Source organism: Mus musculus, chromosome 1, assembly GCF_000001635.26.
Source record: "Mus musculus strain C57BL/6J chromosome 1, GRCm38.p6 C57BL/6J".
In the NCBI taxonomy this organism is placed as follows: domain Eukaryota; kingdom Metazoa; phylum Chordata; class Mammalia; order Rodentia; family Muridae; genus Mus; species Mus musculus.
Window position 1 is genome coordinate 179,297,383 of NC_000067.6, and position 25,306 is coordinate 179,322,688.

Below are 25,306 nucleotides of genomic sequence, written 5' to 3' on the forward strand. Positions count from 1 at the left end.
TACTTCCTATGCACCATGAGGTACACACATCAACTTGCACCAACAATTTGCTATTTTGCCATGGACACAAAAATAATGGAGCCAACTGACCACAGACTAAAACCGTGAGCAAAATAGGCCTTTCCTCCTTTAAGGTGATTTTTCTCAACAAAACAAACAGAGCAGTAAGACCTCTTCTAAGATTAAGAAGTGTTTCTCATTAGTAGCCATAGTCACACCTGCCCGATTAATTCTCCAGAGTCATACCTGGCCTAATAATTCCCATAGTCACACCTAGCCTAATAATTCTCCATAGTCACACCTGCCCTATTAATTCCCCATAGTCACACCTGCCCTATTAATTCCCCATAGTCACACCTGCCCTATTAAATCCCCATAGTCACACCTGCCCTATTAATTCCCCATAGTCACACCTGCCCTATTAATTCCCCATAGTCACACCTACCCTATTAAATCCCCATAGTCACACCTGCCCTATTAATTCCCCATAGTCACACCTGCCCTATTAATTCCCCATAGTCACACCTGCCCTATTAAATCCCCATAGTCACACCTGCCCTATTAAATCCCCATAGTCACACCTGCCCTATTAATTCCCCATAGTCACACCTGCCCTATTAAATCCCCATAGTCACACCTGCCCTATTAAATCCCCATAGTCACACCTGCCCTATTAATTCCCCATAGTCACACCTGCCCTATTAAATCCCCATAGTCACACCTGCCCTATTAATTACCCATAGTCACACCTGCCCTATTAATTCTCCATAGTCACACCTGCCCTATTAATTGCCCATAGTCACACCTGCCCTACTAACTCTCCATAGTCACATCTGCCCTATTAATTCCCCATAGCCACACCTGGCCTATTAATTCTCCATAGTCAAACCTGCCACATTAATTCTCTATAGTCACACCTGCCCTATTAACTCTCCATAGTCACACCTGCCCTATTAATTCCTATAGTCACACCACCCTACTAATTCCCCATAGACACACCTGCCCTATTAATTCTTCATAGTCACACATGACCTAATAATTCCCCATAGTCACACCTGCTCTAATAATCCCCCAGAGTCACACCTGCCACATTAATTCCCCATAGTCACACCTGCCCTATTAATTCCCATAGTCACACCTGACTTATTAATTCCCCATTGAAAATAATCAGCTGCATTCCTGAGCAACAGCCTTTGCTCTGCCACCACAACAGCCCCTGTCCTTCACCACCCTCTCATCTCTCATGCCTCACGTCCTCTGTCCCAGTTCTATCCAGTCCCCTCTACAGTTACAAACTCCCTCTCACTGCCACTACAGCACTGAAGTGAGAGATCCAAGAGTTATCCTACCTCTGCTCCTTCAGAGTAGAACTGGAAACCTCAGGCCTGAAAAGATGAAATAGCAGGCTCAGGCCCGGCGTACTCGTCATCTGGCAAAGCTGCCTTCTCACCTAGATGTAGGCCTCCCAGAATAATACTCTTCCCACTACACTGCGCTATGTTCTTCCTGAATGCACCAGTCTAATCTAAGAAACAAATTTAAGCCAAAATGATACTACTTTATTATTCTCTCATTAGGTACATAACTTGGATTCACAAGCAAAAAAACTCAGATACAAGTGAGCACAACAATAAGTCACACTCTGACACCTTGATACCTCCATGATGCCTCCAAGAAACCTCCCAAGTTCAGCTTCCCTGTCTCTTCATCCAAAGACTAGAAACCAAGAAGCCAGTTTCACAGGGACACTTGCGGGACAGAGGGCATCATCCCTGGAAGAGCACCTCCTGAATGTCAACTTCTCCTCGGTGTGAGAAACTGCTCTTCACTCTCAGACACTGTGGTGGCTTTGAATATGCTAGGCCCAGGGAGTGGCACAATTAGGAGATGGGACCTTGTTGGAGTAGGTGTGTCACTGTGGGGCATGGGCTTTAAGGCCCTTCTCTGAGCTGCCTGGAAGCCAGTATTCTGCTAGTGGCCTTCAGATGAAGATGCAGAGTTCTCTGTGTCTCTTGTACCATGCTTGCCTGGACGCTGCCATGTTCCTGCCTTGATGATAATGGACTGAACCTCTGAACCTGTAAGCCAGCCCCAATTAAATGTTGTTCTCATAACAGTTGCCTTGGTCATGGTGTCTGTTCACAGCAGTAAAATCCTAACTAAGACTGAAGATGAAGATGGAGGGGAGACAGTTAACACCAAAGTACGTAGCTCATACTGAGAAGGCACTGAGCAAGCCACTAAGTACAAGTGAGAAAAATTAGTTTAGAAAAGGAGGTCCTGAGAAAAGAGAATCTTTCAGACTTTCTCCAGAGCCCAGAACCTCCGATAGCAAGTTAAACAGTGTGTGCTTTAATTATATTTCTATCCTTTGTCTAAACCGTTTCTTTGGTTGTTCACGTTGCTCTCGGTGTGCACATGTGTGTACAAGTGCACATTAGTGCATATGAGTGTGTGCATAAGTGCGTGTGGACACACTTGCATTGCTCAGGATTGAACTGCCAATGTGCTAGGCAAGCCCTTTGCCACTAAGCAACACTCTCAACCCTCCTTTTACTTTGTGGTTTGTGGCAATGTCTTCCTAACTTGCCCAGGCTGACCTTGAACTTGCCCTGTAGCCCAAGTGAACATTAAACTTCCAGGCTTCGTATTGTAGCCTCCCAAGTAGCTAAGACTGCAGGCCTATGCTGCCTGGCCCAATTGTCTGTTTTGCTCTTTATACCTAGAATTTTATATCAGCGGCATGCACATAAAAAGTTAATGTAAGAGAAAGATCATCAGCAGAAGTAAGAGAAAATCTGTATAAATTTAGGGGGATCAATAAAACTGTACACTAAAGGTAGATTATGAGAAAACAGTATCTTTCAAATAGACTAAGCTTGGTGGATAACTAGGAAGGAAAGAGAAAACATCAAATGGGTCTCAAAGCATTTTTAGAAGTTAGGATATGGCTAAGTGGGAGAGCACTTACCTCCTATGTGCACAGCCCTGGATTCAATCCCCAACACTGGGAAGAAAATACTATCAAGCACAAATCTAAATATAGTTCATTGGCTGTTAGATGCCATTTAATTTCACAGCTATGACCACACCTTAACCATGAGATGAATGGCCTAGGAGAAAAAACAGCCAGAAATAGTTAGACTAACCTCCTTAAGTAATGATAGCTCAAGGTGAGGAAACACAAACTCAATTTCCTACAAGGTAAAAATGTTAACAAAAAGGCCTGATGAGGCAGGCACGCTGGCACATGTATGTAATCCCAGGATGTGTGAAGATCAGGAGTTTAAGGCCATTCTCCACTCCGTAGTGAGTTTGAGGACACCCTAGGATACATGAAAAACTTTCCATGATCAACACAGAGTTTGAGAAGAAAGCAAATATGATGGTCTGCTCTTTGCAGGTGATGATCTGTCTGCTGCTCTTTGGCTAGGTGTTTTAAATGAATGACCTATAACAGTAGCAGTGTAGAGCCCTGGCAGAAACAAGAGTTGCCACCTCAGTAATAAAAGGTATTGCTAGAAGGATTTACAAGATGAGACATGACATACAGCAACAAAAGGCATCAGGCCCAGAAGGAGAGCCCCAGGACCTGAGGTGACACCACACTGCCAAGGGAGCCACTCCAAGGACCAAGAAAGATCATGCTATATTATGTCCTGAGTGACAGCATTCCCATTAGCAATGGAACCAATAAAGGCAGTTCTACGGAAAGGCCAAGAATTGGAAAAACAGAAAGCATTTGTCTTTTCTAGGATACCATTATATAAGCTGAAAACATCTAAAGACATGTACTGCCCAAAGGCATCCCCAAATTTAGACTAAATTAAAAATGTAAAAAGGCAGGTTTATTGTCCTCTTTCACTACAGGGGGAAACTTCAGAGATCATAGTCAAAATTTTGGACCGAGGAACAGCAGTGGCTTAGTATAATTACTCCATTCTAGATGAGAACCCGCACTGATGTGGGCCTGTCGTGTCACCACCATGAGGGCCTGGGTGGTGCTCACCTGGCCTCCTCTAGGGACAGCACTTGATGCCTCCTATACCTTAGATGTCTGATTTCTGCTTCTAAAAGTACCGTACCTTTTTATAAACTCAATGTTTGAATCCACCTCAAAATTCATTATGTTAAAGCCTTAACCCTCAAAGTGTCCCATGGAGATGAAGCCTTCGGAGGAGAAACTACAGCTAAATCAGGAGATGCAGGTGGGTCTTGACCTAACAGGAGGAAGGTTCCAATGAAATATACTTCTTCATGGGCATGCAGGAATAAAGGGGATTTTCTAGAAGGAACCATTTGCAACCAGAAAGCAAGCCCTTGTTAAACAATGCAGAAGGACTCTGACCTGTTTTATAGAGCTATGATAATGAACAATAAATCCTGTTTTTCAAACCATCTAGCCTGTGGTGTTTAGTGGCCTTAGCTCATGGGATGCAAGTCTAGTATTAGTGTTTAAAAATGACCACACGAACAGCAGAAATGAGAGCTTCAATCCTTACATGTCTCAACTCTGTGGGGTTGGGTGATGCGGAAATACTTTTCTGAGCACAAGGGTGGTTGGTATTAAAACAAACAAGCAAGTCACTGGAATTAGCACCATTGCTTTCTGTGAGCACTGTTGGTTTTTCTATACCAAGATGCCATTTTACAGGCAAACATCTTTCTTAACTAAATCATTACCTACAGTAGGATGCTCTTTTTTCTTCAATTACTCTCTACTGAAAACTGCCATAAGCAAGAAATACAAAGCAACAGATAAAACTTCTGTAAAACATACTTCTGTCTGCTTTAACAATCACTTCAGAGAACTTCTACTGTGGCCTTTATATAGGACAGATTCTGAAGTGATGCAAGATGCAATTTGTCTTGGCCCTTGAGAAGCAGAGACGGGAGGATTTGAGAGTCTGGTAAGCCTCGGGCTCTATAATAAGACCCTATGAGAAACAAAGGGAGAAAGGAGAGAGGCAGAAAGGGGGGAAGGAAGCGGGTGCCAGGGGGAGGAAGAGAGGGTAAACTTCACTGAAAGAACTAGATCGACTTTATGCTAATGTGCTTCCACACTAACAGGCTTAAGGCAGACATACTGGGTTTAGAGGGTATTAAATGATAAAATTTCAAGTCACATAACCATGGGCCAGAGGTCATTTAAGGCACCCACATAAAGATCCAGGCATGGTGGTGAACGCGTGGAAAAGCAGAGGCAAGGGGCTCGCTCCACGGTGCTTTTCTGGGTAGCCTGCTAAAAAGTGAGAAGCTGTCTCAACAAACAGGGGGGATGGCTCCTGGAGAACAAGGCCTAGGGTTGATCACTGTCCTCACATGCACACACATGCACCAACACACATCACGCACGCACGCGCACACACACACACACACACAGCATAGGGAGGGAGAAAGGCAGGAATAGAAAAGACAGATGAACAGACAGACAGACAAAGTAGAAATGTAATTCCCAGGATTGTGTTCTTTTACTGTATTACAGAATATTCATTTATACAGGCTAAAGAGATAGCTGAGCAATTAAAAGCACCAGCTACTCTTTCAGCGGACCCAGGGTTTAGTTCTGAATATCAACATGCCCCCCCCCCCACCCCATCCCCCGCGGGACACGGACCCATAACCACAATTACAGGAAAAATCTGGTGCCCCCTTCTGGCGTCTTTAGGTACTGCATGAATGTGGTACATATACATACAAGCAAACATACATGCACACAAAATAAAAATAAATGTATCTTCCAAAAAGGAAAGATTTCTTTATAAAAGTAAAATTATGACTCTTAAAAAATAAACAAAGGTAAATAATTTTATTGATCTCACTAATGAAGGAACCAGTGAAATGCTATAACTTACAGGAGAATCCAAAATGGAAAACACATAGGTATCTAAACCACCATCATGAAGGAAATCGGGCCAAAGTAAGGCCGTGCATAGGACAGGGGTCTGCTGCACTCTCCAAACATGACCAGTGTGTCCGTGACAAGAGCCAGCAGCCTTAAGACCTGCTTTCTTCTGAGGAAAAAAAATGTTGTTGTTGTTATTATTGCTGTTGTTGTTGTGCGTGTGTGTGCACGTGTGTGTGCATGCACTTGTCTACAGAAGCCAGAAGAGGGGATTAGATCCCTTGGCAGAGTAGCAGGTGGCTGTAAGGAGTGACCTGACCCAGGAGCTAGAAAGAGAAGCAAATGCCTCCGCTGCTCCCCCATCTCCACCTCCACTCTCCTCCTATCCCACACACCAAAGGATAAAAAGTTCAAAGACAATGAGCAGTGTCCACAACATACCGGACTACTAGACAGGCCAGAGACACTTATAAGGAGAAAATCGTGCCTGGCTGAGTTAACCAGACCCCTTCCTCCTACTCCAAATCGTTCACAATTTTATAATTGCTCTGAAACTAAAGAATAGCAAGGTGACTTGCTAGAAAGTAGAATTTCACATTATTATTAAGTTTGTAACTTTCTGTCCAGTCAAGACTCATTTCACATCAGTACAGCACTGGCCACGTCACAGAGCTCCCCTCTTGTAAAAGCGGCGCTGTTAGACGGTAACTCCAGGAGAGCAGCAGATTCCGGCCATAGATCCTCACCACGTAAGGGTAAGAATGGTACTCAAACTCGGGTCCTCTAAGCCGTGCATGGTTCTTACAAGTATGGCTATTCTCACACAGAAAAGGTTCAGAAATTCCTTTAGAATCTGTGTGCAGCTGGTGAGTGACAGAAAGGTGAGGCCACCATGCTGCCCAGTCTCACATCTGAGGCCAAGTCATCTCCAGAGAGCTGGCTAGGCTGTGGTCATATCGAGTGCACGGACCACACGTGGGCTACTGAGGGGAACGGTGTCCTCACTCACTGAGCGTGTGCTGGCCCTGCCCCTAGGACCACAGCCTGGAACATGAGAGAACAGATTCCTAACCAGGTGGGATCCACTCCACCAAATGGATCTGCTGGTCACAAACTGCCGGGTGTGATGGTACATCCACTGGAGAGATGCCCAGAAGGCAGCTCAGATGCTCAACACATACTGCTCTTTTCTTCGCTTACATTTTCCACTGAAGCACCAGTATTCAACTCTGTTTGTAACTGTTGATGTGTTTATTGTCTGTAGTGTGGGAGCTCAAACGCAGGGCTCAGAATATAAGCGTGCACTCCACCACAGTGCCACTTAAGCATCTTCATGTTCAAGTGGCCCGATTCAGTGGCTCTAAGTTCAGACACACAAATGCCACCACCATCTGCAAAGTGTTCTGCCATCGAAGACACCCTGACCCTCTCTATAAGCGTGACCCTTTTACTAATGTTCCTAGTTGATGTGTTCTTCCTAAAGATGTTTGTCTCAAGGGGTCACATGGCAGTCTTGCTTCCAACCTGTTTCTCCAAGATGTCTACGTTCTAGTTGGACCACTGTGCTCTGATTTCAGAGCTTTTTCATGAAGAAAAACTATTTTAAGGAGAGGCACCGCCTGGCCACTGCTTACTGTCACTCCACTGCACAGACACTGGTATGAATGACACACGCCATCTCACTCCACTCAAGGAGGAAAGCAGCATAACTAACAGAAAAGAAAGCTGACATCCAAAGGCAGGAAGGAGTTTATTTTCAAGTCAGTGATTTTTACCTTACTCAGTAGGTAAGGGAAACATCTAAGAGCCAATACAGTCCTCATAGCCACACGGCAATGACTTGACTACATGAATTAGTTACCATGTATTTGTTCAGTGTAGAGTTATCAATAGTATCCACAAATCAATTATTGTAAATCTGAATATCATTATGAAATATTCTGTTAAAACACTCATACAAGAGGTAAAAAGACCTTGGGGACAATGGGGGAATCTAAGGAACTGATCTTAAATAGACATCTCCGGGAGTTTTATCCAAGCACCTCCATGAACTAGGTTATGCCAGGTACTTAGAGGACTGCCTTTGTTTGGAAAGCCATCAGACCTACCAAGGAGAAATGAAGAATAACAAACCTGAGTTATTGGTGCAAATGTCATGGAAGCTCTTTGTAGCTTTAAGACAAATTGAAGCTCACAACACACGGCAGTTAACACCCAAATGGCTGCCATAAAATCTCCCTGGGATAGCCACGGCAAGACACGCTACCTGACATTTTAGCAAAGGAACTGGTCAACAGACAGATGGGAGAAACGTGGGCTCAGTCTAAAAATTTAGTTTTGCATTGATGGAGAATAATTTACTTCGAGGAATGTGGAGTTTTGCACACAACTCCCAGTGAGTATCACTGCCAGCCCTTACGTGTCAGTCCAAGGTAGGGTATTTATGCCCCAGCTTGATTGCTTACCTTAAATGTGAGAGACTTTGGCTAAATTACATACTCCCACCAGGACCAGTTTCCTCAAAATGATCCCCTAAAAGGCTGCAGGATAAGTAAAACCACACACTGGCCTTAGGTCGGTGCTTCTCAAACTGCCTAATGCTGCTACCCTGTAACACAGAACCTCAGCCCCTTCCCTTCCCACCAACCATAAAATTATTTTTGTTCCTACTTCATAATTGCAATTTTACTACTGTTATGAATCATAATGTAAATATCTGATATGCAGGATATGTGATATGAAACCACTCAGTAGGACCAAGTTTATGATAGCATGGGTTTCTTTGTTCCCCTACAATTCTCTCTCTCTCTTTCTCTCTCTCTCTCTCTCTCTCTCTCTCTCTCTCTCTCTCTCTCTCTCTCTCTCTCTCTCTCTCACACACACACACACACACACACACACACACTCCAATCATACAAGCAGTAAAGGCACCTTGCTGCAGCCAATACAAGTATAGGGACTCTGGCCGTGTGGTTATCAGACTCCCTGTCCTGGGTCATTCATCATCCACCTAAATTCGCTGGGCCCACAAATAATGGTTCTACAGACAAGTTAGGGTTTAGAAAAACAGTTATAGGACTGCATGTCCCCCTTTCTTGTCATTGACTGTGAGTGGTCTTAACAAGCGCAATCAATTGTTTCTTTAAAGGGGATGGTACCTTTATGCTTCCTCTTTAAAAAATTTAAAGTTGTTAGTGTGTGTGTGCGTGCATGTGCGTGTACGTGTGTGTGCACGCACGCAAATGCATGAACATGCCACAGGATAACTCTAAAGAGTCACTTCTCTCGTCCTTTTGTATGAGTTCTGGGTCTGCAGGCTTTCATAGTATCTGGCCTTTTTGAGTCAGCACACTAGCCTTTTACAAGGTAAAAAAAAAATAGTTATTGTCCTCTTGAAAAGAGAAAAAGACTCAAACATATGACTGAATAAATATATGAGTACTGGAAGGATTGCATCTAAATAGCTCCGCAAAGGATGAGATGAGGATATTGAACATGTTTGAACTCTCAGAGGGATTTGGGGACTAAATTCCTGGTGTACAATGGAGAATGAATGAATAAAAGAAATAAAAAGGAAAAGGAGGGAACCCTGGCTGCTCCTGGATATGGCAGAGCAGAAGGTTTACTACCGACCTGTGGGAGATCACAGCCAGGGTCAGGGGCCTCTGGGGGAGTCCAGAGTGGACATCACCCTGAGCTGTGCTGTGTGGGAGAGGGGGGACAGGAAGGAAGAGGGGACAGAGGGGGGCCAGGTGCAGCACCCAGGAGCCCCACAGATAAGAAAAGAGCTTGGATTATAAAGGGAAGAGCAGCCGAGCCCCCTGAGCGGCAGAGTTTAGAGTGTGGGGCAAGGTCTACACAACCAGGAGGGTCCTGCAACAGGCGGGGACTGAGGGATGCAGGGAGAGCCTGACAGCCAGGTCCACTTTGATATGTTAAGTGGTACCCCAACCATTTGTCCAGGTTTGAAACCTAACAGACAATATCAAAAGTCTTCCCAGACTAAGGTAGCTCTTCACCCCAATTTATCACGTGGTCCTGGGGAAAGGACTTTCTTTCAGCTTTGGTTTCTTTCAGTGAAGGCCCATATCTGCCAGCAGATCATGGGGTTCCTGGATGATCAAGCAAGATGGCTCAGTCATTGCTGAAGAGCAGGCCTTGACCAGCCACATCAGCACCAGAAACCAGGGCCTATGGCAAACCTACTAAGCCAGAAATCTGTAACTCTGAAAGTCTGAGAAACACTGAGATAAAAAGAAGGAAAAGGGAGGGAGGGAGGGAGGGAGGGAGGGAGGGAGGGAGGGAGGGAGGGAGGAAGGAAGGAAGGAAGGAAGGAAGGAAGGAAGGAAGGAAGGAAGGAAGGAAGGAAGGAAGGAAGGAAGAAAAATGTATCCAAAAGCAATCGGAAAAAACAGAAGTTTTCTCTTGGGAAAATAAGGACTTATACAATTTTTTTTCAGTATCATAAGGATTTTAATCTATGTATATATATTTACACAGATGAGGCTGTGTGTGGTTTCTCTTTTAATCTGAAAGTGACAGATAATTAGAATTTTTAGTAAATGTTTCTAGAAAAGGAAAGGAAACATGAACTGTGACCCCTCCCCACAGAGCTGCTCTGCGATTTCTCAGTAACTTTAAAGGGGGTTAAAGAATTCCTGTGATCTCTAAAGACGTAATTATTAGAATTCAGCTCTAAAGGAATGAGATGACCTGACGGTACCTCTCTTTGGAAAACGCTACAGTAATAAATAACTCCTACTCTGATCTTAAGATATTCTAAAAAGGGTAATACTTTGTTTTAATGGGAGGTGTGTCTTATTTTCTTTTTTTAAAATAGTTACATCACATCCCCTTCCAGCCCCTCCCACATCACCCCTACTCCTCCTAAATTAATGGCCTCTTATTCTTTAATTATTACTGCTACATATGTATGACTGAATATTTAAATACAACCTTCTGAGTCCATTTAATGTTGCCTATACTCATGTCTTTAGAGCTGACCAATTGGTACTGGATAAACAATGAGGACACTCATTCTTGGGGAAGACCAACTCTCCCCTCTCTTCACAATTGTAAATTGCTGGGATTAGGGCCCTGGTGAGACTTCTCCCAGCCACACTAGCATGTCAATTAGTGATGTCATTGTTCCGGTCTTCTTTAGGCAGCCATACTGTTAAGATATCACTAGCAAAGTCTCCCTATCATATCCAAAAGACATAGCCTTGCAGCAGACATCAGATTTCCTGGTCCTCTGTCATATCTGTTTCCAAGATCCCCGTTCCAATCTTCGCCTTTATTCGAGGGCAAAGGATCAATGGCAGAGCAAATGAGGCAGCAGAGCATCCTGCACCATGCTCACCAAGTCCTGGGTGGGGAGACAACACAGACACAAACTTACCACACACATCCCCTTGCAGTCCCAGGTGCGCATCATTTAGAGTGGTGCAATGCCTTCCTGAGCTAATCTACAACTCTAGATTCCTAAGGGTGCCTGGTTCCACCATGAACTTTCAGAGGCACACATGCAGCAGCCAGACACAAGGAAACTCACAACAAAAGACTAACTACTTACTTCTGGGTTGTTAGTTAGACGTATTGTGGGGGTCTAAGCACTTCCGAATGTTAGAAAAGTAAACATTTTAGAGCTGTGCTGTCCAAAGAAAGAGCAATGACTAGACAAATGTGGCTATTTAAATTGGAAATAAAATGTAAGTTGAATTGTTTAAAATTCAAGTCCCCAGCCATGTCCCAACATTGCAAGCACTGAGCAGACCTATATGGCCTGTGGCTGTCATATTATGCAGCAAGAGAGAGGGTGTGTCCATCACCACAGAAACTCTACAGGACACCGACAACCCAGGAGCTGTTCCTCTCTTCAGAGAATTTCCACAAACAGGACTATAGACTTGCATCTGACCCCTCAGGAACAGTGAGGAGTACTACACACAGCTCTTTGCATAGGCTCTCTTGCAGCTACCAGCTACCTCGAGCACCGAATCATCTACACTAGGCTTGGCACACAGACAGCTATAGACTCTCACCTTTTTATTACACAGCAAACTCTCCTGGCAAAGATGTGGATTAAAAAAGAAAAAAGACAAACTGCTACACACATATCACTATCCTTACAGTTTCCTGGAAACTGACTGTATGAAATCTGGCTCCCTGAACTACAGCAAAACTAAGTTCATACCGAGGCTCTGCTTTGAGCCAAAAGTCAAAATGCCTGTGATGGTGAAGTCATCGAATAGATAGCTAAGTAGTTTATCAAACCGGGGGCAACAAAAGTGAGTGGGTACAAGTTCATCGTCAGACACAAAAAGCTACCCTTACAGTAGGCCTCACATTTGCCTGGAATTCCTTTACAGCCTGACAGCAGGACTCTGACACTGGGCCTCTGTGGCAAAGTGAATGTTCATATACACATGAACACAGCTGGCCTTGCTTCCAGCGGCCTAAGGTCATACATCATCCTGTCAGTCCCACAGGCATGGCCACAACCCACCCTCCAGGTCCCAAATAGTCCAGGAACATTTAGACTGCATGGCATATCTCTCTCTCTCTCTCTCTCTCTCTCTCTCTCTCTCTCTCTCTCTCTGTCTCTCTCAGACACACACAACGCTCTTCTAAATCTTACTCTTTGTGGCTACACGTTCTCTATTATGAAAAAAAAACCTCTACAAAATTTACGTAGCTTGTTACTGTGAGTGAGGGGCCTTTCTGCTCATCACTGGAGGGGAAGGAATCCTATAAAAGAACCAAAGTTGGGTTTCTGTCGTTGTTGCTGTTGTTGTTTTGTTTTGTTCTGAATCTAAAAAGATCGCAAGGCTTGGCCAGCAGCAGCTGCTGCATATAGGAGGAGCTGTGAGGTGCCTCTACATAAACAAAGGTATCTCCTGCAGGAGGACCTAATTGAGGACTGTCTGAGAGACCAAGGATTGCTGATGCAGACAGTGCTAGCCAATCGGGAACTGCTGTCTAAAAGAGATGCTTTCTTGGGGCCAATGGTGTGAGGGTGGACAGGGACTAAAGGAGCTTGCTGTGGTCTTTCTCACCTGCTCCCAGAATCTGTGCCATTGATGCTGCATCACCTCACCTCCAACCCTCAAAGGCAAGTAGGGTCGGGCAGCGGGCAGTCCAGGGCACAGGCAGCAGCTGCAGGGCTTGGCTGCCAAGGAGAACAAGCTCCCTTCACATGGAAAGGTAAGCCGGCTTCCTCTGAGTAGTAACTGACTGTACCATGAAGGGGTCCATCTTTTTCTTCTTTTCAGATTTATTTTATTTTGTATATATAGGTATGGCCTGCATGCACAGATAATATAGACCACATGCATGCCTGGTGCTGTAGATCTCTTCGAACTGGAGTTAAGGACTGTTGTGAGCTGCCGTGTGGTGCTGGGGAATGAACCTGGGTCCTCTACGGAATAGCCAGAGCTTCCCAGTCCCCAGACAACTCTCAGTTAACAGCTATTGAAAATAAACCTTAGGAATGGTAAAATGGTTCAGCAAGTAAAGGTGTTTGCCACCAAGCATGATGACCTTTGGCCCCAGGGACCACATGGTGGAAGGAGAAAACCGACTCCCACAAGCTGTCCTCTGAGCTCCACATACATACTGTGCCATACACATGCCCGCACACCGACACACAGAAACAAAAGAAGACAGAAAGATAGACACACACACAGACATTCTCTAAATAAATAAACAAATAAATCCATAATAAATAAATATTTTTGGCAAAAAAAAAAAAAAAAGAAAAGAAAAGAAGAAAAGAAGAACGAGTCGTCAGTCCCGTACCAGGCCTGCCCCAACGCTGCTACCCTGCTGAATTATTAGCGACCAAATTCTAAGAGAGAGCCAGCGATTGTCTTCACTCATGAAGCCACAGAGGAGGCCCTTCAACTCCATATAGAGCCCAGATTCTATGGAGAGAAAGGCCCTGGATCACAGGACAAAATAAAGAGACATGAATGTGAAAATGGAGTTGTAAGGAAGTCCGGGGGAGTAGCCAGGGTAAGAGAGGTGTGCGGGAGACAGTAGGAGGCTGGCATGAAAGAAGTCAGAATGCATTATATGTGTGGGCACAGTGGCACAGAGGCCAGGCCAACAATTCTCTGTGAGTTCAAGGCCAGCCTGGTCTAAATAAGAAGTTCTAGGCCCAAACAAAACAAGCAGAATGTAATATATATATATATATACATACTATCAAAGAATATTAATAAGTCATGTTAAGAATAAGGTGATAAGGTGTTATCTTTCTTGGCAAGAATATCAATGAGATGTAATGTCAAATATTTTCTACTTTCTATCATTCTACTATATATCATTTAATATAAATTAAATCATTTATCAGATCTCTCTGATCTCTCTAAGTTGTTGAGTTCTAGATAGGGAGAGTGTTTGCCAGGAAAATACCTAATACCGTGTTGTCCTTTCCTGACCACTGGGTGATTAGATAATCACCTACTAGAACAGTCATTCCTGGGAGTAGATACTGCAGATCACTTTTCACTGCATAATTAAGATATTAGGCATCCAGCAAAAAAAAAAAAAAAAAAAAGAAATGTTCTAAGGAGTAAATACAATTGAGTGGCTACTTGCACTTCTTAGTCTAGTCATAAACAGACAGAAGTCCATAAAAAATGAAAGCCGGCAGAGCTGAGAGTCGGGAGCTGGGGAGCTCAGGTACAGGATGCTTGCCTCAGGAGCTCCACGGAGGAGGCCCTGGCTTCATCCTCAGGGATCCCCCTGCTCACAAAGGCTACTGCAAAGGCACTCTGCCCAAGCATCACCCACAGCATCCCTGACAGCGAGTCCTACACATCTGTGTTCTGTTTACTTTGTTTTCCTTTTTATTTTGTTTTGCTCCTGCAATTCTTTAAGATACCTGCAACAGAACATTCTTTCCAAAGGCATAGAAGTCACAACTATTTAACAGTTCTGGTCCCTAATATTTAATAGAAATGGTATTGCTTAATATAGAAACCCAAACAAATTAAAACTTGGACCCCTCCCCCACCAAACAAACAAAACCCTGGAGTTAGGGGGCTGGAGAGGCAGCTCCATAGTTATGAGCACTTATTCCTTGCAGAGGACCTGGGTTCAATTCCCAGCACCTACGGAATGACTCGAAACTGTCCATAATTTCAGTTTCAGAGGATATGATGCCCTTTCGGGCAACAGGTACGTACATGTGCAAGCCTGCATGCAGGTAAAATACACATACACATAAAAATAAGAAATATCTAAAATTTAAAAAGTTAATAAAGGGAGGACGGCTAAAACTCTTCTATGTGACAGAGGAGCAAAGGCCCAGCAGCCAGGGATAGGATCCTGGTTTCTAAACTCTTTGCTATGAGAAATCAGGGCTCACTGAAGACATGGCTGCTCCCAGGACACAGCAGGAAATACAGAAGATGAGCCTGGAGCATCATAGAAAGCTATAATGTTGGGATATACTTTTAAAATAAATAAAAAGTTTCACAATGATTGGGGGATGTCAAAGGGACATAACCCAAGGAGGTGGTCGAAGTGAGGACACTTTGCGAGTGACAAGCTAGGGTAGATTCCAATGTAACTCAAAGTCCAAAACTAGAGTCTCTAAACATATACTGATACAAACACCTAATAGATGAAGACATAAATATTCCCTTGAGAAAATTGCCAATAGCATGTGTAACCGTCACAGACTCCTTTCACAGGTAGGACAAAACCCCAAGCCCATCAGTGTGGGCTGAACACAGCAGTGTTCTTCAAAAGACTGTGGGGAAGATACACTGGTTATGTGATTAGGGCCAACACCAACTGGTCATGTGATTAAGGCCAACAGCAACAGTAAGTCACAGCTTTCTCAGGGGTTGGGAAGAAGCCAATAGAATCAGAACTTTCCCTCTATGTAACCCATATCTGCATGTAACTCCACCCAATAAAGCCCACTTCAACAAATGTGACCTTCTGCTACATAAGGTTCGTTCTGCAATCCTTGACCAATAATCGGGAAAACAGGCAAGACTGTCAAAAAAGCAAGTCTGGGAAGTTGTCACAGTAACTGAAAGCTGGAATAACACGATGACTAGACTGGTATGGCAGGATACAAGATCGGGAAAAGATTGTTATGTGAAAGCTAAGAACGTCTGTATAGCACAGACCTGTGCACTGTCACTGTCCACTAACTATAGCAGTGTGCAATACTAGGATAACAGTAAACAGAGAAAACTTGGTAACTCTGCGCTATCATCACAATTTTGCTCTAAATCTCAGATACTCTAAAAATTAAATGTCTACTGTTAAATTGTATATACAATGTCTAACACCAGGCAGTACCATACACAATTTTAGGTTTCTGTTAAACATGCCAGTGTGAATTTGTAATCATCATGAGATACACAAGCCGGGGCCCAATAGCTTCTATCCTGGCCACAGTACCAAGCTAACTTTTAGTAGTGACATATTCTTGCTCTTGGCAGCTTCAGTGACATTCTTATAATATTTGACCCCACCCCCATGCACACATAAAATTAATAAGATCAATATGTCCCCATCAGCCGTAAGCATCTAAATCAGGGTGGCCATATGCAGGAGTGACCCTGCCAGCAGGTGGCTCTCAATAACACAGAGACTTCACAGTCAAGGCAAGTTTTCTAATGACAGGACAGATGAAACCAGCCACTCTATGAAGCCTCTGAGCAGAGAGTGGCACTGATTCGTTAAGAGCCATCAGCAGCTTGGCATGAGAAGAACACTTTGCTTACATCTACCGTTCAGAGGATGCTAAAGAGAGACGACATTCATTTCACAGGCCAAATGCATGTAAGATAAAGCATCCAATTCTGTTGTTTGTTTTGGTTTGGTGGGTTTTTTTTGGTTTTTTTTTTTTTTTTTTTTTTTTGAGACATGGTTTCTCTGTATAGCCCTGGCTGTCTTGGAACTCAGAGCTCTACATGCCTCTGCTTACTGAGTGCTGGGATTAAGGGCATGCACAACCAGCGCCTGGAATATTTTCTTTTCTAGATTACATAAAAAGATAATATAAAGTGAACACATTCAATAATTAACCATTCTTCCAGGAGCCTCTAATTGACCAATGGGAACTAAGGCTTTTTTTTTTTAACTTATAATTGCTTAATTAACTCTTTTAGAGTAAAGTGAACAGTTACTACACTTGGCACCAAACTTAATTTGGGATTGTACCTCTGGCTGTTCTACATACACCTGCTAGATAAGGACCATCCCTACTCTGCCCCTGTGAAGTCACTGTACTGAGAGCACCAGGAGAGAAGGGTCCTTTGAACGTCCTTTGAATGTACTCCAGCCCTAGGCTTGGGTGTACAGAGAAAAAGGCAGCCAACAAATATTTCTTGCCCTTTAAGGAAGAATGTTTGTGAAATTACTTCATAAACAAGTGGGAATTTGGGGTGTATTGCAGCACAATCACCTTGCCCATTTCAAGGTTTAAAAGTGGTGAGGTGACTGGGGACACAGTTCAGTGGAAGCACACTTGCCCAGCATCTAAGGCCCTTTGTTGGATCCCTAGCACAAAGGTGGGGATTAGGGAAAGTGAAGCCACCCAAAGCCCAGAGGCTGGTCCTGGAGGAGAGAGGCATGGATGCTGAGCAGACAGGGACACAGATACTCGCTGCACAGAGGAGAAAGGGTTAGTTAGGGGTAAGCAGCTTACCCCCAGGAACTGTACTAGGCACTGTGCTTGTACATAGATTCAATTCAGTGCTCCAATAAACACATGAGAGAGGAACTGTCACTTCACTATACCTGACACAGAAGTCCACAGAGTGTCTGTGACTTTTGCTAATGTCATCAGAGATGAAACTTTGGCCTCTCATTCCCTTCTCTTTTCAAAAGAAAGAAAGAAGGAAACAAACAAACAAACAAACTAGTTTCTTATCGTGGTATCATGTGAGATGTTAAATCCATGTGCAGCCTCAGGAATGCAAGCCATTCTGGACAACAAGTATCCTTGACAGCCAGCTAGCTGTCTTACAAACACTCCACAAGAATCCTATCTGTTGACATAGAAACCAAGGTTCAGAGCCTAGAGGCAGAACACAGCAACCTGAAAAAACAAACACTCATAGAGACTAACAAATGCATTCCCTCAGCACAATCCGAGTGTGCTTCCATATCCATCAGCCTGAGTGGATGGTGCTGATAATATGAGAGAGGAGTGACAAGCACACTCTCATACACACACAAACATATACAAACACACACACATAGGAACACACACACATACACACACACAAACATATACAAACACACACACATAGGAACACACACACATATACATACACACACAGACAAACACACAAGCACACATATACAAACACATACACAAACACACACATACAAACACACATACAAACACACATACAAGCACACACAAACAAAAACATACACACACAGGCACACCCACACCTGATCCCTGAAGTAGACAACTCAGGCTCAGAGATGTATTGCAACTATAAAAAAAGATTTATTTGTTTTTATTTCCTATATGTATTTTGACTGTATATATGTATGCAGTACACGGGGGCCAGAAAAGGGTATCCCCTGGAACTAGATCTATAGTCACTTGTGAGCTACTGTTAGGGTGCTGGGAGACAAATGCAGGCTCCTGTAAGACTGCTGGGCTTTCCCTCCAACCCGTGTGCACTTTTAAAGAGCAATGCAATCACAATACTTTTTCACCAGACAGAAAATGAGTATTCATCTCTAGATCAGCTAAGGCACGCACAAGTGCAATTCGTTTCGTCTGAAGCGGCACGTGAAGAAACACCAGACACCCATCCCTCTTTTAGTTGCCTTGAGGACCAAGTAAAGATTTGATGCTTTTAGTGAAAGCATCCTATCATCACCGTGGCATTCCTCAGCCTCTCTACACGAGAAGTAGGGGACAAAGGTTTCAAAAGACCCTCAAGGTTCCTTTCACTACCTACAACAAATCCCTGGGGTATACTGTGGGTATCTGACCCCAGGGCTATGTTTCACTCTAATGAGTTAAGTTAATGCAATAGGCCTTCATTGAACCTTTGGCCAGATCTGTAAACTGACATTGGAGGTTTGTCTGGCAACTGTTGGTGGCTTCTGCACAATTAGAGTCAACAGTCCCAGCTCTATCAGTGTTCTCCTCAGAGTCCCCTTGTTCACTTGCAAGAGCCGGCCTAGTTCAGCATGACTAACCAAAGCAGCTCTCCAGAGTAAATATGGCTTCCACCATGGTCTGTCTTGTTGACTGGCAAATGTGGCTGCCCTTCTGGGCACACATGTCTCCGGTGTCTCTTCCTTTGGTGACAACACATTCAAACAGGATGAGGGTGTTATCTCTTTAAAGTGTAATACTTCCAAATATTGCCACATCCTGAGGAACTGGCAGCTGAGATTTAAGCACATGCGTTTGGGGTGGACACCAGTCAACCTACGTTTCCTCTCCACAAAAAGTTCTCCTTTGATGAGGAATCTTCTTTGATAATCTTCCGAAAATCCTTTTCTACTTGAAAGGAGTAAGATGCATGGCTTGACCCAAATCTTCTCCCACTTCCATTTCACGGCTTCCCTCACTGGGAAGCCAGGGTTTCTCCAAGTCACATGAAAGGTTGTGGAGCCAGAGAGCATCAGTCTCATTGAAGCCACGTTTGACAACAAAGCCTCGGGTGTCTGTCCTGTTCTGATTTTCAAAAGGACACGGTAAGTACGTCTACGTGGGATTTCAAAAGTGTTATACATTGTGGTAACAATGAAATATTGTAGGTGCACCAAATAAACAGCCTGCCGTCAGTCAACCAGGGTCCACTCCTGTCCCAAGCCCTATCATCTCTAAAGTCACTTTCCCACTCCCTCACCTGCCACTCATCTCTCCATCTCTGAAGTCTGTCACCTTTGCACCCTTCAGGTTCTCACAGTTCCCTGGAACAGTTAGGGCTGAGTCCCCACGGATTCTCTGTCGTCTTTCCCATTTGTGCTCCTAGAAGGCAGGTTCCAGGTATCTTTATCTTCACCTACCCTGTGTTTGCCACTGTGTCCAGATTAGAGTGTGTCCTTACATAATTCCGAAGGATCAACCTAGCTCTTTTATCTTATAAAGCTTGAAATTGTCACCTGACTAACTGTGAAGGGTTCACCAGCTACTTAATGAAGGCGTCAATGACTTACCACGTGGTTGTCCATTAGGTGCTGTGTATATTTGAATGGCCTGATATTTCAGAACCCCTAGTTTTCCTTCAATATTAGCAAAATCTGACTTAAGAGGAATTTTTGATACTACCTCAGTTACTTAAAAAGTTACTTATGTACACATTTAATATTGAGAACACAAACATTCAGAGACAGTGAAAATCCAAGAGTTATCAAGGTAGATGACTAACGCTTATTAGCTATATGTGTCAATGACTCTGTCACATCTTCATCAAGAATCTACTGGCAGGCTGGAGAGATGGCTCAGTGGCTGCTCTTCCAGAGGTCCTGAGTTCAATTTCTACCAAACCACATGGATCTTCACAACCATTCACAGTGAGATCTGATGTTATCTCTGGTATACAGGCATACATGCAGACAAAACATTCGTATATGTAAAATATATAAATAAATCTTTTAAAGAAGAGTCAACTGGGCTTGAATTCATAAACTATTTTAGTATAACTTTAAATTTGTAGGGAAACCATAGCTGAGCAGAACCAGCTTTTAATATGCAGCCCAAGGCTTGACTAGATTCCTGAGATTCTCGTATGTTCTGTTCTTGTTGCTTTGAGGCCTTACTAGAACAGGCTGGATTTGCAGTCAACTCACCCCTGCAGTTTGTGCACGGTCTGGTTCTTCCAGAAGGGCGGAACACAAGAAGAGGAGAGTAAGAGACTCTGAGCTTCCAAAGGGGAAGTGTCTAAAATCACAGGAGTCAGATATAAGAATATAGAAAAAAGGAGACACAGGGATGACTCCATGGCTAAGCACACTGGCTGCTCTTCAGAGGACCAGGGTTTGATTCCCCATACCAACATGGAAGCTCGAAGCCATCTGCAACTCAGATCTATGGATCCAATGCCCTCTTCTAGCCCCTGTGGGCATCAGGCATGTGTTGTGCACACAGGCAAACATGTGAAGTAATAGGTGTGTGGAGAGGAGAGATAGAAACCCAGGGCACATCTTGCAAGCTGCTAGTTTATCAACTATAAACTAACTCAGGAGAAGATACGAGGACATCACCTTTTAACAAGGTTACCAGATCCACGAGGGGATGCTCACTGCTCCAATCAAACGCTGTATTCCCTTTTCTTTCCTTTTATAATGCACAGAACAACAAAAAGAGGGAGTGGGTTTTCTCTTAAGACCCTTTCCTGAGACAGATTCATGGCAATGAGGCCAAAACAAAGCATGTCTCCTTTAAGAAAAGGGACATGAGGTACAGTGTGTGTTGCAAATGTCAGTTTCTGTTAGTACGGTAACAGACCAGTGAGCTACAGCTCTTATCTCTGCCTTTCATCACCAGTAAACTCTGGATCATGGCATTACTTGAAAGCTACGAAGGCTGAGGAAGTGCTTGGCTTAAGTGGTTTCATGAATTGCCCATCTCTATCTTGACTTCAATTCCTAACAGAAAACCAAGCTTCTTAATTTTTACTTGTTAAAATTGTCTTAACTGTGAAAAACAGGAATGATCCACATGTACGAAAAGTAGAAAAATCTAAATTCAAATTTATTTTTTAAAAAAATATAGGTCTACATTCTATTCAACTAAATATCAAAAAGGAGGAGGAGGAGGAGGGAGAAGGAAGAGGAGGAAGAAGAAGAAGAAGAATAGCAGGAGGAGAAGGAAGAGGAGGAAGAAGAGGAAGAAGAATAGCAGGAGGAGAAGGAAGAGAAAGTCTTACATTCAAACCGATATTCTACCATAAACCAACTTGAGAAAGTGAGAGGGATCCTGAATAAGAAAGTGCAATGCAAAATCTGTGGGGAAATGAAGCAGCTAATCAGTTAGACAGATACTACAGGCATGCTGACTTCACAGATGCAAATGTGGAGGCGGGAGCCTATGGAAAGTTCTGGTAATATCAACATCAGACAAGAAATGAGAGAGAAAAATTCTGCACAGACTTTGTATGCTTGAAAGAAAAATTACAAGTATTATTTTTCTCTTGCCATAAATGCAAAATAGGCAAAAATCAATAACCTATTCTATTTCTGGGTCTCATCCACTGCGCTGCATAAAGGCAATTTCAGTACAGCCTGAGTAGAACTCCTTACTCAGCATCTTCTGAGATACGTAAATCTGTCATACTCCAAAAGACACGACTAATCGAACTGTGGCCCGGGCAGCACTTTACATGTAATGCTTTGATGAAGCACGGGGGCGGTGAGGAAAACCTCCAAACACTGGGCGCGTTAGAGTGAGTATAGTGCATTTTAACAGTTTAGGTGACTATTCATTATTTCATTGCAGCCAATTTAACAACTACAAAACCTAAGTTTGTGGTAATATAATCCCTATTAATTTTTCAATTCCCTCTTAAATATATTGATTTGCCAAAAGTGCTGACATACCCAGAGGCAGGCTGAAGAAAGTTGAGTTCCCTGAACAGCTCATTCCTTATGGTGAGCAAGGAATGTTAGTCTAAGAAAGCCATAATATTTAAGATTGGTCTTGGATATTTACATTGCTTAAAATGAACATGATTGGTCACTTCTAGACATAATAAAGACACTGGGTAGAGTTAAAGACAGAAGTTAGAGTTAAGTTACTCATCCATCTAGGGCATATGGCTAGGCTAAACCACCTAGCACGGATCAGTCACTGATGTAGGGCATATGGCAAGGCTAAACCACCTAGCATGGATCAGTCACTGATGTAGGGCATATGGCAAGGCTAAACCCCCTAGCATGGATCAGTCACTGATGTATCTAATTCCCCATCATCAGTAACAAAGATTAATTGAAAAAGAGTAGATGCAGTATCACTTACTATCTGGATGTAGGTTTCTCTTTAATCTTATTTATTTATGAAACTTTGGATTGTATTTGTGCATGTGTATATGGGCTATGTGTATATACATGCAGGTTTCTAAGGAAACCAGAAACAGTGGATCAGCTTGGGTGGGAGTTACAGGCAGTTTTGAACTGCCTAACATGATTGTCAGGTAAATGGAACTCTACTCAGAAAAATCCACAGGAGTTTTTAACAGCTGAGCCCTCTTTCCAGTCCTTTTTGGGATTCATGCCTCTTCTCCCTCCACCATGGTCATTTTTACCCTTCGACAGGAACCCTAGAAACCTTAAGCTCCATCGGAGCACTACAATGCAGTCTATTAGGACCTGTCCTCCTACTTCAAACTAACATACAGCATAGGAGTGGGAAAGGCCAATGAATTGGGAGCTACTAAATAAAGGAGATGTGGAAAATGTCACATCGGAAGAGCAGGACCCATGGGAAAAGGCTAGCCAGTGACACATGTATCAAGGACCCTGATATAAAGATGTAGGGTAAAAACGAAGACAGAAAGAAGGAGGAGGAAAGGGAGGAGAAGGAAGGGGAAGAAGAGGAGGAAGAAGAGGAGAAAAGGGGGGAGGAAGAGGAGGAAGAGAGGAGAAGGAGGGGGTAAGGGGAGGAGGAGTGGGAAGAAGAGGAAGAGGAGGAGGAGGAAAAGGAGGAAAAAGGACTATACTGTCTACAAAGTAAAACAACTACAGTTGATGAGCCATGTTTAGTTTTGTTTTCATTTATAAGCAGAAGAAAATAATCAGATGTGACCCCGTGAGGGAGGATTCATTTAATTTTTCTATTTTGGATCTGATTTCTTTCCCCTCAGATCAGTACATTTTGGTTATATCAATTATTTAATCTCCGGCTTTCATTAGAATTACATTAGTAGACTAGAAGGTGGAGAACTTTTTCGAGCCCAGAAAGCTATACATTTGGAGAATCGATGTTGGCATGATTGGTCCAGCTAACCAAGACCTGCCGCTGCCACAGCAGAAGGAAGTTCCAAAAAGGGAAGGAAGGAGAGTGACAGAAAGAATGAGCTTCTAATGGCCATCGTGGGAGACAGGGTTGGGGATGGACAGGGTTGGGGATGGACAGGGTGCCTCTGGAAACAAGGCAGGAAGAAGAAGCGTACCAGGGCAGGAGAGGCAAGCCTCAGGCTGCTAAGATAAACAGCCTGTGGGTTGGCCTTTATTTTATGGAAACACAGCCAATGAGAACAACGAGCATTTGTAGAGAGGAATCAAAGCCAGTAAGTGGGACGGGAGCGAGAAACACAGGTGCGATGTGGGGATCCTTTCAAGTCCAAAGAAACACCGAAATCTGACATGATGGGAATTTTGTTATTTTACACAAGTTTAACTAATAATGACCTGACAGGCCAAACTCCAACCCAGCAACAAGGGCTTGGTTTTTAAAGTTAAAAGTGAAAGTGTGAACCTACAAGCATAGTTTGCGCAGGGAGAGAACAGGATGCCTGGGAAGAGAGAACGGGATGCCTGGGAAGAGAGAACGGGATGCCTGAGAAGAGAGAACGGGATGCCTGGGAAGAGGGAACTGGCAGATTCAGTAGGACAGCCACAGCTTTACCTTCCCTGGGAGGAAAACGCCATCGTGGCTCAGTAATGTCCTGCTGAACTGCACTGGTCATTTATATCTTGAAGCTGTGCAGAGTTCTCAGATTGGCGAGGTTTGCAGGTGTATGCGCGCGTGTGCTTCTTCTACCCAAGGGAAATATGGACGTTAGAGAGAGAGGCGGATTTACCAGCTTGCAGCTGCAAAGGTCTGGTGACAACGCACAAAGTATTTCAGTTCTCATCCACTATGTTAATTTATCTTTCCAGAGGAGATAATAATAAAGTCAACATCAGAGCGGTGTAGAGAGGCTTAACCCCGACAGAAGAGCACACACCAATGCCCAGGACACGCTGGTAACGCAATCAGCCCTTGGAATCCAAGAAGCTGACATAGACAGCAAGATGTCACGATGCTCAGTATCCTAGATAAATAGCAGAGTATTTCTAGACAACCTTACACACATCCTCCCATGCACACTCAACCCCTGCTTCACGTACAATGCAAATGATGTGTAAACAAAAGTTATGCCATACTGACTACAAAAGGGGGCTTGGACACGCATGACGTAAAAAAAAATTATTTTCAATCTGCAGCAAGGTGAGCCACAGAAAGGAAGGTTAAGCAACCTAACAAACTTCAGCTGCCACTGTTGTTAGAGACTACAGGGATGGGAGGAGGCAGGACCAGAAAACTGGCTTTCTGAAGAAACACGAGTGAGCGCCAGTATAGTTACATAATTAAGTCTAATTAATGGCTGTGAGTGTGGTGAAGGTAATAAAGACTTCTGAAGGAGAAACCATGTCAAAAAAATGTCAAATATCATATAAAATTTGTTCCTAAACGTTTTAATTTAACATCTTCTTGGGCATTGAATCTGAATTTCAAGAATAAAATGT

General features: G+C 43.5%; 1 protein-coding gene and 1 long non-coding RNA gene across 4 annotated transcripts in view; both read right to left on the reverse strand.

Moving 5' to 3' along the window:
- Smyd3 (SET and MYND domain containing 3) overlaps window positions 1-25,306 on the reverse strand; it is a 566,094-nt gene that overhangs the window by 345,423 nt on the left and 195,365 nt on the right. The gene's annotated exons all lie outside the window — the stretch shown is intronic.
- Window positions 1-25,306, reverse strand: part of Gm31349 — a 30,682-nt gene continuing 5,376 nt past the window's right edge. Inside the window, exon 2 of the long non-coding RNA XR_373746.3 lies at window positions 1-25,306. This exon is cut by the window's right edge and continues 3,439 nt beyond it. This is a non-coding gene — a long non-coding RNA (predicted gene, 31349).